The sequence below is a fragment of the Nuphar pumila genome, chromosome 4 (assembly GCF_984573655.1).
Source record: "Nuphar pumila chromosome 4, dmNupPumi1.hap1.1, whole genome shotgun sequence".
NCBI lineage: Eukaryota > Viridiplantae > Streptophyta > Magnoliopsida > Nymphaeales > Nymphaeaceae > Nuphar > Nuphar pumila.
The window spans coordinates 75,743,784-75,763,454 of NC_143252.1; the positions used below are offsets into that span (position 1 = coordinate 75,743,784).

Here is a 19,671-nt window from a genome sequence, read left to right on the forward strand (position 1 = left end):
ATGGTCATTGAATGTATTATATAGTTATCATATTTAAATTCAAGTGAAGAATAAAATACATTTTGGTGCCTTTATAGAGTTTAAAATGAAATTAACTCTCAATATATCCTGACTATGACCATTGATATATCTTGAGTTAATTTTAAATTAAACTCTGATAAAGGAAAAAAATATTTAAAATATGATGATTTTTGAAAAAGATCCAGTGTGGATCCAATGTTATTCCATAAAAGATGAAAACCCTAAGTTTTGTTCACACCCTGACTATGGCCATTGATGCAAATCATCAACTTAGGATTTAATCACCTTTTATTAGAATGGTGTACGTGCTATTCGTGTTTTCATCCGTGAATTTTTGAAATAAAAGAGAAAATGGTATGAAACAAGCATTTCTAAGATATATGCATACTCATACATTCTAATCTAAACTGGAAATGTAAGGTTCTCATTAATATCTAGCTATTACATCCTTTAATGAAAATTAAAATCTTACTCTTAGGAAAACAGATCACACTTTCCCATGTATCTTCTGTAAAACAGGGTTAGCATGAGGTAAAATATGAAATATGAGAAGAAATTTAAGAAGCTAGAATATGCATGATGATGCCTAAATGCTAATGAGAAAACACACCTGAAGATGCATAGGCCATTTATGATGATGAGAAGATATATAATAAGCTACTGAGAAAATGAAAGCAAACATGTATATACAATGTCTTGAGCTAATTGTGATGATAGACATTGAGTGCACATACCAAATCCTAAACTAACTATAGATTCTAGGATATATATATATTATCTTAATGAAGAATGCCTATTATAGTACAAGTGGTAGAATGTATGTTGTGGGCTATGTAGGGAGTGTGAAGAAAGTATAAGAACTATGTGCATTGATGATGTACTAGAAGTGATGGAGAGTGCTGATTGATTATGCAGTAATGGTGTAGTGTACAACAGTGATAGGATGTGAAAAAGTGACTGGGCAGTAAAGAAGGTAGTAAGTGGCTGGAGGTGGGATGCAATATATTACAAATGCTAGGTATGATAGGATGCAGGGGAGGTAAATAGTGCAGGAAGAACATAGGTGGTTGAACTTTATGCAATGATATTTTTAAAAGATATTTTTTAGTAAAAGGTTTGGAAAATCGTCAACCAAAAATAATAAAAACCGACTTTCCATGAATATGGCAAGCACGAGTCGAATCCTCAGGGAACGAAAAATATTTAATCTGTGTCTAAGAATTTCAATTTATTAATATCAAACTCTTAATCTAAGTTAAACAATACAATTCTAAGGAAATTACAAACTAGAAATTACAGTTAACTAGAAACACATTTCTAAAGTCTTCTCCAGATCGCCAGGGGCAATTTCATCCTTTCACCACATATGCATGTGCATTCTCATTCTGAATCAGCCTTTTGACCTGTTGTAAACTTTATGAACGTAAAACACAAGAAGATATAAAGTTAGTGCACAATTATAATAAACCTAATTCTACTAGGAATTACTGAACTAAATTATAATTAAAAATCAAAATAACTAAAATGTCATTTCTCAATACATCCACTAACTAATCTAAATTTAACTAAGTTAGTTGCTGCAATTATACTAACTAACATGCAGAAAAACAACAAAAACTACCAAAAATCACACAACCAATACAATGACTGTTTTGCCCTCAAATAGTGCAAAAGTGGATTCTGACAGGTTTTCACAAACAGTGAATTTGAAGAGGAAAACAAAGTTTTATTTTCACGATTTTTCTTTTGTTCTGTTCCTGACAGATTCAAGAATCTGCCAGACTTTACGGATTTGAAAAACTTCTCCGGAAGCTCCAGATATAAGTGTTTCAAATTCATATAAAATCTGGAAATCGTATGTCCCGAAATTTGAAAACGCGAAAAAGCTGATTTTGAAAAACACTTAAAAATCAGAGCAAATCAACTCAAAGTGAGCTGATTTTTAGTCTGCTGACAGTGAACACACAGATGAAGAGAATAGAATAAAATTTTTGGAAAAACTAAAAAAAAATTCACATAAAATGACAAATGCAATTCAGTGCAAAATTCTGGTTTTTATTTCAGTGTACTATTCATTTGTTAAAATCCAATTTGTGCACTATCTATTAAATACACATGCAATACAGTCATCAACAAACCTAATACTTACTAACTAACAGAGAATAAAACTAATTGCACTAAGAACATAAAATCTAAATTAACTATCTACATTACTTGTGGAAATTACAAATGAATGATATAATAAAATGCTTCGAATGAATGCAAAGGTTAAGTCAAGTTAAACTATCCTACAATTAAGAGTTAAATCAGTTAACCAATGAAATCAACTACTCCAATGTATCTAAATTACTGTAAACTAACTAATTAATTAACTAAAACACAAAAATTAATTCTAAAGATACTTTTAAATTAGAGTTAAATATTAATTTGAATCTAAGAGAGTTAGTATCTAACTAGGGTTAGTTGACTCAAGGCAATAAGGAGGACGGGTTATGTTTGACCTTGGATAGACTCACGCCCCACCTAAGTGGACCTACTAGGTTTAATGAGTTTTAGACTAAATTAAAATGGACACCTAATGAACAGAGACTACTTACTAAAAACGAAAATGAAAGAAATAAAAAGTAATGAGTCTATCTAAGTCAAGCACATAAATGGAATTCAAGCTAACACTAATGAAGACACATAATACTTACCTAAATTGTTAATCACGATTTTGAAAGCCTAAATCTAAGTCAACACCTACTAAAATTGTTAGTGCTATATTTATGCTAGGTCAAGATATGGAATTAAGAGAGGGCATGTAAATACTAAGCAACAAATTTGGAAATGAACGCACCCATACATCCTTACCTTAGGGACCCATTTGGAAGGATTGTAATTGCAAAACCGTCAAGCTCAATGGGCCCACACGGTTTCAAATTTTCATTAAAAGAATATAGCCACTTTTGAAATTCTTTCCCAAAACCTTGCACATGAATTTTAGAAAGAGAATTGAAAATCCAAATTGTTTCCAAAATTGAAAGGAGAGATACTTCTATCTTTGTTGGACTAGAAGGATGGGTCACAATTGCCTCAATGGGATTCCACGAAATTAGATAAGATTCCACACCTACCAAAACCGTTCCTTAACCAAAAATACCAACATGCCCTTTGTACTGAAATTCAAAATTAAATAATTAGCTAACCTAAACTCTCATTAACCTAACTAAACTAACATTTACACCACTAAAGGTAAGGGTATGAATGGAATGTAACACATAATTCGAAAAATACTATTTTGGCTAATACTCACAAAACTAAATTACTTAATTAAATCAATAACTTACTAAAATTCAATTCAATGAATCTGGAGCCTAAACAATACTTTCCTAAACTCTAAGCTACAATCATGGCTACCTTCTCCCATGAAGAAGACGACAGCCATTAACACACAAAAATCGATTTCTTTAATTCACGCAAAAAAAAATTATATCAACTAAAACACGAAGACAAAACAAAATTCTATGAAAGCTAAATCAAGCTATGACTGAATGGGATTCTAATGAATCTAAAACATTCAACTAAACTAAACTACTGTATATAAAAAAATTATTTTATCAAAGCAAATAAAATTAAACACACGTCCCAATCGGCTAAGCTAGGCTTAGCCGATTTTCCTATTGGACTAACACCAAACGATTGGACTCTATAAAATACCCTATGACTCGATCTAAGCATGCAAATGACAGTGGTTTTTGCTGTCAACAAACAGAAAAATAAGAAGGGAGGTTTGAGATTAAGGAGACTCGACTATAGGTCGACTCGATTTTACCGGAAAGAAATTGAGGAAGAAGACAACTCACCTCTTGTGTAGTCCGACGAGCAGAGGGGAAGGAAGAGTGGCTGATGCCAAGAATTCACGATGCTGAACTCATTTAGGGGTTGCTCTCGTGACAACATGGCTGCTGTTGCTGCAAGAGATACACCCAATAGCGGCTCCGAGGGGTGGAAGGCAAACCGAGCCATGCTCGGGTGGAGAAGAAGTCTGGAGAGATAGGGCTGATCCTTCCTAGTGGAGTAGACAACACACCAGCTAGGAATAACTCCTCTTTGATTTGCAAAACCTGTAAAAACAGCAAGCACACGTTAAACAATGAAGGTAATATGAAGGGGAAGAAGATGAAGGAAGTAGAAAATGAAGTGCACAAGAGAAAAATGGAAGGAGGGCTTAGAAAATCTTGGAAATGGGGAAGGAAGAAGATGGCGTGAAGTGGGAGGCATGGTGGAGGATGAGAGCTTCAGCTGGGCACAAATCCCTAGGCAAAAAATGTCCTAGGGTTTTCAGAAAAACATATTTAAACTTTGAGCTACAGTTTTCACAATTTCAAAAAGAGGTTTAAAATAAAAAGAAATGCTATGCACCTCTTTTAAAAGGGGTTTTCTGAAAACATTTTATACATTGGGTTTGGATCCCATGTGAGTTGGATTGTGATGTTTAAGAACTGATCCAAGACCCAAGATGATCTATTTGGGTTGGATCTTGATCCAAATTACCTTGAAATCCATGCCCAAGCACTAAAATTGCAATATCTCACTCAATTTAAGTCTGATTTAATTGAAATTCGAACCAAGACTTCTTTATATCAAAATACATCCAATCATGGGTTCTAAATCTTAAGATCACATAAAAATGCATGAATATTATATTAAAATGATGTGCATTTCATGCATCATCAAATACACCCATGCTTGAATGTTTGTTAGTCCCTTAACAAACAAACAAACTAAGTTATGAAATTGGAAAATAGACAAATATGCAATAAACAATTAAAATACCTAACTCACTTTCGTAGGAATCACGGTTGCATTCAGCTCATGCAACAAGCCCTTTAAACCCCTGGGTTACCCCAACGGACGAGTAAGGTCTCGTGAGGGTTTGCAGAGATGCTACCCACAAACATCAATGTCATGCAGAAATTAGTTTTCAAAAATATTAGGCAATTAAGAAATCAGTTTAAGCAAATATTTCATGTAATTTACACTCTCATAACAAATTTAGAATTCTTATGCCACCACATTAAAAACATTTTTCTTTCACTTTTATAAACTTGTAATTATCTATGATTTTCCAAAAAAAGTCAAGTATTATCATGTTATTATTCATTTATCCTCACTTGTATATTTTCTGCACAGTATTTCACATTTATTCCTAAGCAATGCATTTTCCTCATTAAGCTCATTCTTATTCTTTTGATTTTCAATTTTCACCAGTTTTCCATTCTTCTCACTTGAGCACTAATTCAAATATCCAGTTTCGTGACGCATGTAACGAGCTTTAGGTCAGTGACTCCCAGGCTAGACGACCTTAGGGCACCAGATACAGAGTATCCCTCGGACTTAATTGCTCAAGTCACTAGACCTTCTATTTTAATAGTTTACATATAGTCTTCTTCTCATCATGTGCAATGTCTCTATCTCTTAGGTTTCTATGAAGTTCATGTAACATGCTTTCAAATCGGTGGCTCCCAAACCAGATGGCTTTAGGGCACCAGGTGTAAAATACTATTCAAACTCTACTTACTCGAACCTCATAAGCCACAGATATCGACTAGACAAGAAGATGATCTCCTTCGTTATCCTTTTCGTCAAGAGACTTCAAACACTTCAACTTGTGTCTGAGCTCAACTACTGGGAATCGCAAAGACATCAACAACTAAACATAGCTCTTTTATTTTAAGCTTATATTTCTAAACCTCTTTCAAGTGCTTAGTTCTTCCACAAAACATACTGTGCATACTTATACTAAAGTGATTCAAAACATTCTAACATTCAAATACTATCTTTTCATTGAATTGTTTCATAAATAACTAATCTTTTTGGATCAGAGCAGAAAAAAAAGTTTACATGGGGCTTAAAAATTTTTAAATTGTTAGATTATGCAAAAACAATCATATATGCTACAAACTTTGTTCTTAACGACCTAATTTTATGAGTTTTTAGCTACCTGACATAAAAATAAAATTTTTAGTGTGCATCTAAACCATCCCCCATGCTTGAATGACACTGTCCCTAGTGGCATACAAAATATGTAAACATGCAATGCAAATTCACACTAACGACCAATAAAATAAATACGGGAGAAATGATAGATACAACCTGATATGTGTCGGGCCTCTGAAGTTGATGATTGACTTGACTTTGAACCACCACTATGCATATACAAATGCATAGTTTCTTGCTAATTTGGTCAGTGGTCTGCTTTGAAAGTTGTGCCCTGCACCTGGTAACTAATCCTCACACATTGAATATCAGATAACCTGCATGAATTAGAGCAAGTGTAAATTCATATGAAATCAAATGACTGAACAAAAACAAATGCTAACATTGAAAAACACAACTAATTTTACTATCTACATATGATACATTTCTCTACTCAGATCCTATTCCTTTATGAGATCCCAGACCTCACACTCACCGGCCTGTAGGGTATCTGATATGTAGGGCTTCAGTCTTTGCCCATTCACCTTGAATGTGCCTCTGGTACGTGGGTCAAATAATGTCACTACCCCGTGCGGGAATACTTCTCTCACAATGTAAGGTCCATCCCATCTTGACCTTAATTTATCTGGGAATAGATGCAAACGAGAATTGAACAACCAAACTTTCTGATTCGGCTCAAACACTTTTCTGATAATGTGTTTATCATGAAAGGCCTTAGTGCGAGCTTTATATAACTTGGCATTCTCGTATGCATCATTCCTGAGCTCTTCTAATTCAGTGAGCTGCAATGATCGTTTTTTTCCAGCCTGGGTGATGTCGAAATTAAACTTATTGATTGCCCAATATGCTCTGTGTTCCAGCTCGACAGGGAGGTGACACGCTTTCCCAAAAACAAGATGATACGGGGACATGCCAATGGAAGTTTTAAATGCAGTCCTATATGCCGAAAGAGCATCATCTAGGCGCTGGGACCAATCCTTGTGGTCCGGGCGGACTGTCTTTTCTAAAATCCGCTTGATTTCCCTATTAGAAACCTTGACCTGTCCACTGGTCTGCGGATGATACGAAGTGGTGAACCGATGATTGACAGAATACTTTCTCAAAAGCGAAGCTATCTATACATTCCTGAAATGCTTTCCACCATCACTTATCATCGCACGTGGCACACCAAAATGACTAAAAATATTGTGCTTGATGAACGTAAGCACAACTCTGTGATCGTTGGTCTTGGTTGCCACCGCCTCGACCCATTTGGACACATAATCAACCGCCACTAAGATATACAAATTACCGAACGATGGCGGAAATGGGCCCATAAAATCTATGCCCCAAACATCGAAAATCTCAACAATCAAGATCGGGAGCAAGGGCATCATGTCCCTCTTGGACATATTCCCAGTCTGTTGACAGCGAAGGCATTTTCTGCAGAACTCATGCGCAATTTTGTGGAGTGTCGGCCAAAAAAATCCAGAATGCAAAACCTTTGCAGCTGTCTTTCTACTACTAAAATGCCCTCCACAGGCTAACGAATGACAAAAACTGAGGATGGACTCATACTTCTCCTCTGGGATGCACATTCTGATGATCTGATTCACACAATATCTGAACAATTCTGGTTCATCTCAATAGTACTGCCTCATCTGTGATAAGAATCGCTCTTGTTCATTCCTATTCCAATGCTCAGAAATCTTCCTCAAAACCAGATACTTCACAATATCTGCGAACCGGGGTAACTGCGATGTTCCGACGGCCATAATCTGCTTATCGAGGAAAGAATCACTGATCGGGCTCTGATCCTGCGTGGACTCCACTATCAGTCTAGATAGATGGTCTGCTACTACGTTCTCACTTCCTTTCTTATCTCGAATCTCGAGATCAAACTCTTATAGTAGCAGAACCCATCGGATGAGTCTCAGTTTGGTGTCTTTCTTGCTAAGAAGGTATTTCAATGCAGCGTGATCAGAATAGACAACCACCTTCAAACCGAGAAGATAGGACCTAAACTTATCCAAAGCGAATACTACTGCGAGTAGTTCCTTCTCTGTCGCGGTGTACTTCATCTGAGCATCAGACAGAATTCTGCTCGCATAGTATATCACATAAGGCTTCTTGTCAACACGTTGTCCTAAAATAGCCCCCATCGCATAGTCGGAAGCATCACACAAAATCTCGAATGGAAGCATCCAATTCAGAGGTCTCAAAATGGGTGCAGTGGTCAAGGCCTCTTTGAGTATCTCAAAGGCCTTCATGCAGTCATCACCAAACTCAAATGGCTGATCCTTTTCCAATAATGAGTAGAGCGGTCGAGAGGTTTTGCTAAAATTTTTGATGAACCGCTTGTAAAATCCGGCATGCCCTAAGAATGAACGTACCTGCCTAATAGTGGTGGGTGGAGTCAATCATGAAATTGACTCAACCTTCGCTCGATCAACCTCTATCCCTCTTTTGGACACAATGTGTCCAAGTACAATCCCCTCTTGGACCATAAAATGACTCTTCTCCCAACTCAAAACTAGGTTTGTCTCCATACACCTACTCAGTACTCGAGTAAGTTTCTGGAGGCAATCCTCAAAGGAAGAGCCATACACAAAAAAATCGTCCATGAAAACTTCTATGACATTGTTCACCATGTCGGAGAAGATAGCTAACATGCACCTTTGAAAAGTTGTTGGGGCATTGCAGAGCCCAAACGGCATACGTCTAAACGCAAAAGTGCCATACAGACACGTAAATGTAGTTTTCTTCTGGTTATCAAGATGAACAACTACTTGATTATATCCAAAATATCCGTCCAAGAAACAGTAGTAGATCTGTTCTGCGAATCTTCCCAAAATCTGATCAATGAATGGCAACGGGAAGTGATCCTCTCGTGTTGCTGCATTTTGTTTCCTATAATCAATACAGACTCGCCATCCTGTGGTGGTCCTCATCGGAATGCTCTCCCCCTTTTCGTTCTCCACTACAGTGAGTCCAGATTTCTTCGGCACAATCTGAATCAGACTGACCCACTAGCTATCAGAAATGGGGTATATGATCCCAGAATCCAGCCACTTGACCACTTCGTTTTTCACCACTTCTTTCATATTAGGATTTAATATTCTCTGCATGTCACACACCGGCTTGGCTTATTCGTCACAATGAATCCAATGCATGCATAATGAAGGATCAATCCCTTTCAAATCTGCAACCCTCAGCCAATCGCTGCCTTGTGCTCTCGTAAAATGTCTATCAGTCTCTGTTCCTACTCCTCTGTGAGCAGTGACGAGATGATCACAGACAAAGTCTCACCAACTCCGAGGTATGCATACTTGAGTGAATCTGGTAAGGGTGGGAGAGGCTCAATGTTCCCTCTCCAAGGAAAGAATCCTGACGAAACTAACAACACATCTACACTAACTCTACAATTATCATCTTCTGTATAGTACATATCAAGGGAATCCATTGTCATATACAACTCTGGCTGTGCTTCTACTAAATCATGTGCTATATCACCCTGGAAGCACTCCATATCTTCCACTGGACCCATCGCGCCATTGAAAATGTTCAGCCTGACTTTTCGGTTGCTAAGTGACAAGTCCATGGCTCCGATTCTGCAATTGATGCATGCATTGGTTGTCGCCAAGAATGGTCTGCCCAGAATGATCAGAGTCTGATGCTGGCTATCAATTCCTTCCATGTCAAGGATAATAAAATCAATCGGAAAATAGAACTCATCCACTTTAACTAGCACATCTTCCAAGACACCTCTCGGTACCTTGACAGAACAATCTGCTAGCTGGAGTGTAATCGGGGTCGATCTCATTTCTCCTAACCCAAAAGAATCATAAAAATATTTGGGCAGGATGTTCACGCTTGCTCTAAGGTCAAGCAAGGCGCGTTCTATCTGGATGTTTCCTATGGTGTATGCGATGATCGGGGCTCCAGGGTCCTTGAGCTTTGGTGGGGTCTGGTGCTGAAGCACTGAACTCACCTGTTCAGTGAGATGATTGTGCTTCTACTAAATCATGTGCTATATCACCCTGGAAGCACTCCATTGAAAGTGCACTAGGATCGAGGCAATGAGCACTAGAGGGGGGGTGAATAGTGCTTTTAAAAATTTCTGCGGAATATTGAATGATTTTGCAAATCTCAAAGCAAACACACAAAGAACACAAGATTTTATCCTGGTTCGGTCAAACCCGACCTACATCCAGTCCCCAAGCAAAACCCGCTTGAGATTTTCCACTATCAACCTTGTAAACTACAAGATCACACAGACCATAACCGGTCCCACTTTCAGTAACAATCCTACTGAAAGCAAACAACTCCTTTACACCAAGGAATCCTTCTTTTTACACAAAAGAAATAAAACTTACAATACAACCTATGAGCCTTCCTTTTGAATGCAAATGAGATGCAATTGGCTTTTGAGGTTGTTGAAACACTCTACTCACGAATTCACTATCTCTCAAAGTGATTTGAGTGAAAAACTGAAGTGAAAATATCATGTGAGTGAGAAAACAAATACTTGAATGAATAGGAGTGAAAAGCAAGAAGTAATTCAATATAATTCTATTGAATTTGATGTTTTTGAGTGTAGAATGCACTCATATTTATAGTTAAAAGATTCCATATGTTGAGAGTATGAAAGGGTGTCAAAACTGTCCATTTTGAACGATCAAAACGTTTGAAAAATGAAAAGACACGCCTTTTTTGAAGTTTCAGGAAAACGGCAAAATTAGTCGACTGAAACATCAGTTAGTCGACTAATAGTTAGTTATTAGTAGACTGACAGTTATCGTCGGTCGACTGATCTGTTAATCGAGCCGTTTGAAAATCTAAACTTTTGAAACTTAGTCGACTTGAGAAAAGTTAGTCGACTGATAATATCATCAGTAGACTGAAAAACCTTTTAGTCGACTGCTGCTAAAAACTTCTGAAAAGCAAACATTCTGTTCAGTCGACTGATAAAAAACATTAGTCGACTGCTGCTAAATTTTCAGAAAACCCATGTTCTGTTCAGTCGACTGATAAAACCATTAGTCGACTGCTGCTAATTTTCCAGAAAACAGACATTTTGTCCAGTCGACTGATAAAACCTTCGGTCGACTAATTTGACAAAAATGACTTTTTAGAAAATATGGCGCGAAAGGATTAGTCGATTGATAAGTCTATTGGTCGACTAATAAACATGAAAATTTAAGAAAAGAGTTTTCTAAAAAGATTTTCAAAAGAGTTTCTTTTAGAAAAGTTTTTCTAAAGACTTTTAAGGTGAAATGCAACCTAAATATGCACTCTAAGTAAGGCTCTTACAAGAATCTAAGACTTTTAATGAATTAAACATTTGCACACTAGTCTTCAAGGATTCTTCACCGAATTCTTCAATTTCTTCATAGCCTTAGCTAAAATGCAGTTGATTCTACTTGCTCATCATCAAAACCTTGTACTTGAAGTATCATGTATGGCTTCATTGTCGTAACAATCTCCCCCTTTTTTGTAACGCCCCAACTTTTTATAGTGAAAATTTTGGATTAAATTTTTTTTTTTTTTTGAAATAGCGGAAGTGCGAAAAACACAAGTCGGGCGCATTACAGGGTAAAACAGAGAAGTACTAAACATACCATTCATTAATTGAAACATTAATGTTATTAATTACATCCCATTACAAAAATGTAAATCTACTAATCAGAGTTCAAACAGAAAACACTGAAAATCTGAGATCTCTTGACTACTTCCAAATGCGACGCCACGATGCTCCATTTATGCGTTGCCTGAAAAACATTTAAAGCCGAAGGGTCAGACTCCCCTGTCTGCGTAAGAAGCAATGTATTTATATGTGGTGCTCAGTGTCCTGTGTACAAATATGTGCAACAACTGCAGATATAACTAGCATGGAAGTTTATATCATTCTAAGAAGATAATTATGATTTCTAATTCATGATACAGTGCAAAAGATGACTGAACTAAAGGTATATTTATCTACATTAGTACAAGCTATAGATTCCACAAGTTTTACTAAAGTCAAATCAACAGTATATAATTCTTCAGAGATAAGTTTTCAGTCAACTTAAATTATTTAATGCTTATCTTACTCTTACCCTGTGGGTACGCACAGGCATAGACCTCGTAGCGGACCAAGACCATATGGTGAGATGCCTAGCTCTCACGAAAACACGAACGTCCACGAAGTTCGTACCACCTACCCTCTCCAAGGAAAACCATGGGTCCAGTAACATACACCATCTGTCAAGTGTACCCAGAGCCCGAAGAATCCGGTAACATATACCATCTTTCAGGTATACCCAGAGTCTCGAAGGTTTTATATTTCATTTTACATTTTCTTTATAACCAAATGCGAGCTATCGCACTACAAGGGGTCCGGTAACATACACCTTCTTTTAAGTGTACCCAGAACCCTGAGAAACCAGTAACATATATCGTTTTTAGGTATACCCAGTATCCCGGGAAACCAGTAACATATACCGTCTTTCAGGTATAACCAGAATCCCATAATTATTATATATGTGCATAATTTTCATTCTTGTTTTGTTTGGATCCAGTAACATACATCGTCTTTCAGATGTACCCAGAACCTTGGGAAAACCAGTAACATATACCATCTTTCAGGTATACCCAGAATCCCATATTTAATGTGTATTTATTCTTATATGCAAGTCTTTGCACCATAGGGGACTTTTAAAACCCCAATTCATACTCAGGTTGGTCTTAGTATATGCACATTACCCATCGAATGCCTCAAAGGCACCAACCACAATTTCTCATAATTCTGGTTCAACTTTGTGTCGAGTACTTAAACATTCGGCATTTTCAGTTTTGTTTATGAGCTCGAGTGTACGTTCCGTACCCCCACTGGATATGCCGCAACATGGCATTATTCAACTTTATCATGTGTGTTCTATGTATTGGACATAATCTTAAAGTCCATATGTGAATCACATATTTAGTTTACCATCAAAACTATTTTTTTTCATAGATATTTCAGTTGCATTTCACCTAAAAAGTCTTTAGAAAACTTTTCTAAAAGAACCCTTCATGAAAATAATTTTAGAAGAACTCTTTACTCAATTTTTCATGTTTATTAGTCGACCAATAGGCTCACCGGTCGACCAACCTTTTTGGCTTCAAATCTTTTAAGAAAAAAGTTATTTTTGTTTTTTGTAAAATTAGTCCACCGAAGAATTTATCAGTCGACCAGACAGAATGTCTGTTTTCTGGAAAAGTTTAGCAGCAGTCGACTGAATGGTTTATCAGTCGACTGATCATAAAATTAGTCGACCGAAAGTTTTATCAGTCGATCGGACAGAATGCCCGTTTTCTGGAAAAATTTAGCAGCAGTCGACTGAAGGGTTTATCAATCGACTGAACAGAATATCAATTTTTTGAAAATTTTAGCATTAGTCGACTGAAGGTTTTATCAGTCGACTGATCAGAATATCTGTTTTCTGGAAAAAATTTAGCATCAGTCGACTGAAGGTTTTATCAGTCGACTGATCAGAATATCTGTTTTCTGGAAAATTTTTAGCATCAGTCGACTGAAGGTTTTATCAGTCGACTGATCAGAATGTCTATTTTCTGGAAAATTTTTAGCATCAGTCGACTGAAGGTTTTATCAGTCGACTGATCAGAATACCTGTTTTCTGGAAAAATTTTAGCATCAGTCGACTGAAGGTTTTATCAGTCGACTGATCAGAATGTCTATTTTCTGGAAAAAATTTAGCATCAGTCGACTGAAGGTTTTATCAGTCGAGTGAACAGAATGTCTGTTTTCTGGAAATTTTTGCAGCAGTCGACTGAAGGTTTTCATCAGTCGACTGAACATATTATCAGTCGACTAACTATTGTCTCAGTCGACTAATTTTGCCGTTTTTCTGTAACTTTTTAAAAGGGCGTATCTTTTTATTTTTCAAACATTTTGATCATTCTAAATGAACTGTTTTGCCACCCCTTTCATCCTCAATGTATGAAATCTTTCAACTATAAATATGAGTGCATTCCACACTCAAAAATATCGAATCCAATCGAAATACCCAATAGGAATGATATATCTTTATTTTACCATGATGTGAAATAGCAATCACGTATACATAACTTCAGACTTGATTAAAACCATTCAATCTACAAAGTAGGAAAGGTGTATTGAACAAGAAAATACAACCAAACAATAATTTTATGAATAATAATCCAAGATACGTAAGGTTCCACGCCATTTGCCTACTTTATTTTTTGTTTCGATCTTGAATCTGTCATGGCTAACACCCACACCAAAAATATATGCATCTTCCTACATAGATTCGAACTGTAGGTTTTGATATGAGTACTACCTATTACCAGGCACACACATAGGAACAAAATGCCCTTACAAAGAACACCACAGTGCACCAACGTTGGCCAAGGGTGAGAACCATTGGCTGAACCACTACATATTGACCTATTGGCGAGTAGGTGTTTCAACTCATGCCACTTGGGTCTCAAGGCCTTAAACATACCTACATATAGGTGGTGCTTGTCACATAAACTCCATGATATTGCAACATAGATGTGCAACAAGGCATCAACCACTTACATACAAATAGCAATGCTCCTTACCTCATTAGAGTCTCACGACGGCAAGGCTGCAATCCCTTCTCTTCGTTAGAGCTGCACCCCACGTCGATAATGGATGTTCATGCGTTCAGCAAGGGAGGTCCACACAGTCCAACAATGGAGGTCGACCACCACCGTGAGAGAGAGAGGGAGAGAGAGAGATATACGTCTAATATAACTCCTTACCAAAAATCTCTCATTTAACTCCTCTATTTAGGGGGAAGTTACCAAATTTTCAAAGCATTTAATCTTCACCCAAATCTTACGTTTTTTGTTGGGATAGCATCTCTTCCGATTTTGCCCTTTACTCCATGTGTCATTTTTTTCAACTTCCACTCTTCTTTTTCTTTATTGTGGTACCCCTCATCCCTTGATGCATGGGATTCTCCTCTATATTTGGTAAGGTGAGAGGAGTTGCTCACGTTTTTGGTGGAGAGAGACCAAAAAGGTAGGGTTTAATTTGAGCCCACGTTTTTACCCTTTTCACCAAGGTAGAAATCATCACTTTCTTGTGAAAAAAATAATTTGTTCATAGGAGGTTTTGAACTTGGGTTGTCACCGTGTGTCTTACCACAACACCACACCATCACTTGGTGTTTACTTTTGCAAAAATATTCTTTTTATGTCATATTGGGGCGTTTTTCTTTGTTGATGGATTTCTTCCATTTTCAAGTGGATTTTTCACCCGTTGGTTTTAAACTTGCACTCGGTTACTTTAAATGTGCTTTGGATCTCACACTATCATCCCAAAACCATCGGGTTTCCTTACTTGGACTCGTGAACCGGGTCGGATCATCGGATCTCGTCAAAGTCCGGATCCAAGTACCCTTTTCAGTATTCGTTTTTGGGTTCGCTCGACTGGCCCGCAAGCCTCAAAATCACATTGAATATCTCATAAACCATATTATCTCACGTAAACACACATTTTTATTTCATTGAAAATTCTTTAAAATTCATGGGTTTTACATCCTACCCTCCTTAAAAAGGATTTCGTCCGCGAAATCACAAACATCACTCGACAAAAAGGTTATGGTATTTCTTACTTATTGGCACGTCTTTTCTTCCAATGGAGTCGAATCAGCTTAAACTAAATTTTCAGTAGACTTCTTCGGGCAAAACTTAGCAATATGTCTTGGTTGCTCACATTTGAAACACTTGCCATTATATAGAGGGCAAACTCCGAAGGGATGATCCTCATCGCACCGTCGACAAATTTGTTGAACCTTTGGTTGTTGTGATTTCCTTTGTTGTTGGCGGTTCGGGTAGCCTTCCTGCCGCATTCTCTTTTTTATAGGTGGTGTGAACTCCCTTTCACTAGGATTTTTCTCATTAGTACTCACATAAACCTTGATCTGTTGCTCGGGTTTATTCCATTGGTTCTTTTGCACTTTGACCCAGTCTTCTTCCAATAGGGTCGCTACTTCGATGGCCTCATCGAGTGATTTTGGCCCTCGGGTGAACACCTTGGTTCTCAAAGCTAGCTTCAATCCATGAGCAAACTTCATTGCTCGATCCTCTTCCACGGTGTATACATTTGGGCAATATCGTTCCAGACAACGAAACTTAGTGATATAATCCGCCAGTGTTGTTGCCCCTTGTTGTAGGTCTAAAAATTCTTGCATCTTCTTACTACGTTCATGCTTAGGGAAATATGCAGAGTTAAAAACCTCAATAAACTCGTCCCAAGTAACCTTTTCATTCAGGAACTTGACCGCATAGATTGTATCCCACCACTTCTCAGCGTGGTCCTTCAAACGATAAGTACTGAAGTTCACCTTTTGTTCTTCTGGAACATTCAAAACATGAAAAATACGTTCAATCTCACGTATCCACGTCTCAGCCGCTTCAGGATCAGTCTTGCCCTTAAAAACAGGAGGATCCATTTCCATAAAGCGCTTGTAAGTGACTGCACCAATATTCTGCCTATCTTGGGCCACCTGTTGCAGGTTTGCACCCACTTGTTGCATTGCAACCACCTGCTGTTGCACAACCTCAGCAAGGTTGTTCACAGTGTCCATGATGTCGTTGCACCTGGCCTCCCATGCCATCTATCAGGATAGAAGCATAATAATAGTTAATCGTTAGGTTACACAATTATGCTTGCTAAGTAATATCCTTAGCAATCTTTCATAGTTCTCAAATGTACGATACACAATTCAAACAATGTCACAATAAAATTTATTGGTGCAATAACTCATTTTATACATATATTCTTCGAACGACCTCAAGCGACACAGCATAAGGCCGCTATCGTCAGAAAATCACCATTCTAGATGACTCACGTTAGAGAACTTCCGCTCTAATACACTATCCGGAGAATTACCACTCCAATATCATAAAGAAAGAGTCATCACTCAAATGACATCGTTAGAAGATCATCATTCTAACGTCATTGTTAAAGAATCACCACTTCATTAGAGAATCATCATTCTAATGACATTGTTAGAGAATCACCACTCTAACGATATTGTTGAAGAATCACCACTTCAACAACCTCATTAGGGAATCGTCACCCTAATGACATCGTTAGAGAATCACCACCCTAACGGCATTGCTAAAGAATCACCACTCCAACAACCTTCATTAGAGAATCACCACTCTAATGGCATCGTTAGGGAATCACCACCCTAGAGGCATCGTTAGAGAATCACCACTCTAACGGCATTGCTGGAGAATCACCACTCCAACAACCTTCATTAGATAATCACCACTCTAATGGCATCGTTAGGGAATCACCACCCTAGCGGCATCGTTAGAGAATCACCACTCTAACGGCATTGCTGGAGAATCACCACTCCAACAACCTTCATTAGAGAATCACCACTCTAATGGCATCGTTAGGGAATCACCACCCTAGCGGCATCGTTAGAGAATCACCACTCTAACGGCATTGCTGGAGAATCACCACTCCAACAACCTTCATTAGAGAATCACCACTCTAATGGCATCGTTAGGGAATCACTACCCTAGCGGCATCGTTAGAGAATCACTACTCTAACGGCATCACTGAAGAATCACCACTCCAGCAACCTTCATTAGAGAATCACCACTCTAATGACATCATTAGAGCATCACCACCCTAATGACAACGTTGGCATTACTCGGAATCACCACCTGAGCCAACTCAACTCACCACAATCCCTTTCAACTGTGATTGGGAAACAAGAATTCCCACAATGCTCTTTCAAAAGCCATAACACCCAGAAGTCTGGTGTTATATAGTCCTTAACTATGACCCTCTCAGGAGTCGATTGCCATCATCGGCAACCCAAAAGCCATTTGCTAAGCATATAACATCATTTACGTTCTCATCATCAAGAACAACTGGGGATCTACAACATCCTCCAACGAGGAACTCAAAGGTTTAACGGGCACAGACAAGGCTTTCACCTTCTGTCCGAAAGATTATTCGGGAAGGTACCCCTCATCAATGATAGAGTCACTAACCTCTCCAACGAAGTTGGAAAAAGGAAAGACATTAACTTAGAGCCTCATCCGCTGACTCTTATCAACAAAATCATCGTTTCCAATGTGATTGGGATAATAATTTTGATATTTGTTACGATTCACCAAATCAGTTTCGAGAAGGTAAAATATAAGCAGCCTCTGAGTTTCGGTCTAGAACTTCAACTCTCGCAGGAGTTGACACGAAACTAGCTTGGGAAGCTACGCCCTCAAGCGCATTCATATTTTCCATCCAGAAAAAAAAATATCTCAACCGTACTTTAAGTGGCACTCATCTTCTATGTATCCTCTAATGGGTCTCATGATGTAAATTGTCGCCCATCAGCTGCATTAGAGCAACCTGCTGGCCTACCACTTCGGCCAAGTTATGTAGCATCTCCATAAAATCATTGCAACGGTTTACCCAAGCCATTCGTTTGGGAAGTAAAAGGCCATTCCAACCTTAGTTATAAATCCATGAAAATATAATATGCAATTATATGTTTTTATCTCTACATTAAGAAAACCACATTTCTACATACTTACAGAGCCATCGCGGTCGCTGGAAAAGCCAAGATCTCATATTTTTCAGTCCTGCTCTGATACAAATCTGTAACGCCCAACTTTTTATAGTGAAAATTTTGGATTAATTTTTTTGTTTTTTTGAAATAGCGGAAGTGCGAAAAACACAAGTCGGGCGCATTACAGGGTAAAACAGAGAAGTACTAAACATACCATTCATTAATTGAAACATTAATGTTATTAATTACATCCCATTACAAAAATGTAAATCTACTAATCAGAGTTCAAACAGAAAACACTGAAAATCTGAGATCTCTTGACTACTTCCAAATGCGACGCCACGATGCTCCATTTATGCGTTGCCTGAAAAACATTTAAAGCAGAAGGGTCAGACTCCCCTATCTGCGTAAGAAGCAATGTATTTATATGTGGTGCTCAGTGTCCTGTGTACAAATATGTGTAACAACTGCAGATATAACTAGCATGAAAGTTTATATCATTCTAAGAAGATAATTATGATTTCTAATTCATGATACAGTGCAAAAGATGACTGAACTAAAGGTATATTTATCTACATTAGTACAAGCTATAGATTCCACAAGTTTTACTAAAGTCAAATCAACAGTATATAATTCTTCAGAGATAAGTTTTCAGTCAACTTAAATTATTTAATGCTTATCTTACTCTTACCCTGTGGGTACGCACAGGCATAGACCTCGTAGCGGACCAAGACCATACGGTGAGACGCCTAGCTCTCACGAAAACACGAACGTCCACGAAGTTTGTACCACCTACCCTCTCCAAGGAAAACCATGGGTCCAGTAACATACACCATCTTTCAAGTGTACCCAGAGCCCGAAGAATCCGGTAACATATACCGTCTTTCAGCTATACCTAGAGTCTCGAAGGTTTTATATTTCATTTTACATTTTCTTTATAACCAAGTGCGAGCTATCGCACTACAAGGGGTCCGGTAACATACACCTTCTTTTAAGTGTACCCAGAACCCTGGGAAACCAGTAACATATATCGTTTTTAGGTATACCCAGTATCCCGGGAAACCAGTAACATATACCGTCTTTCAGGTATAACCAGAATCCCATAATTATTATATATGTG

The 19,671-nt window shown here is 37.8% G+C and overlaps 1 pseudogene; it reads right to left on the minus strand.

Moving 5' to 3' along the window:
• Positions 1 to 3,831: 3,831 nt before the first annotated feature.
• The window catches only part of LOC149840271 (uncharacterized), a 29,454-nt pseudogene continuing 13,614 nt past the window's right edge, over positions 3,832 to 19,671 (minus strand).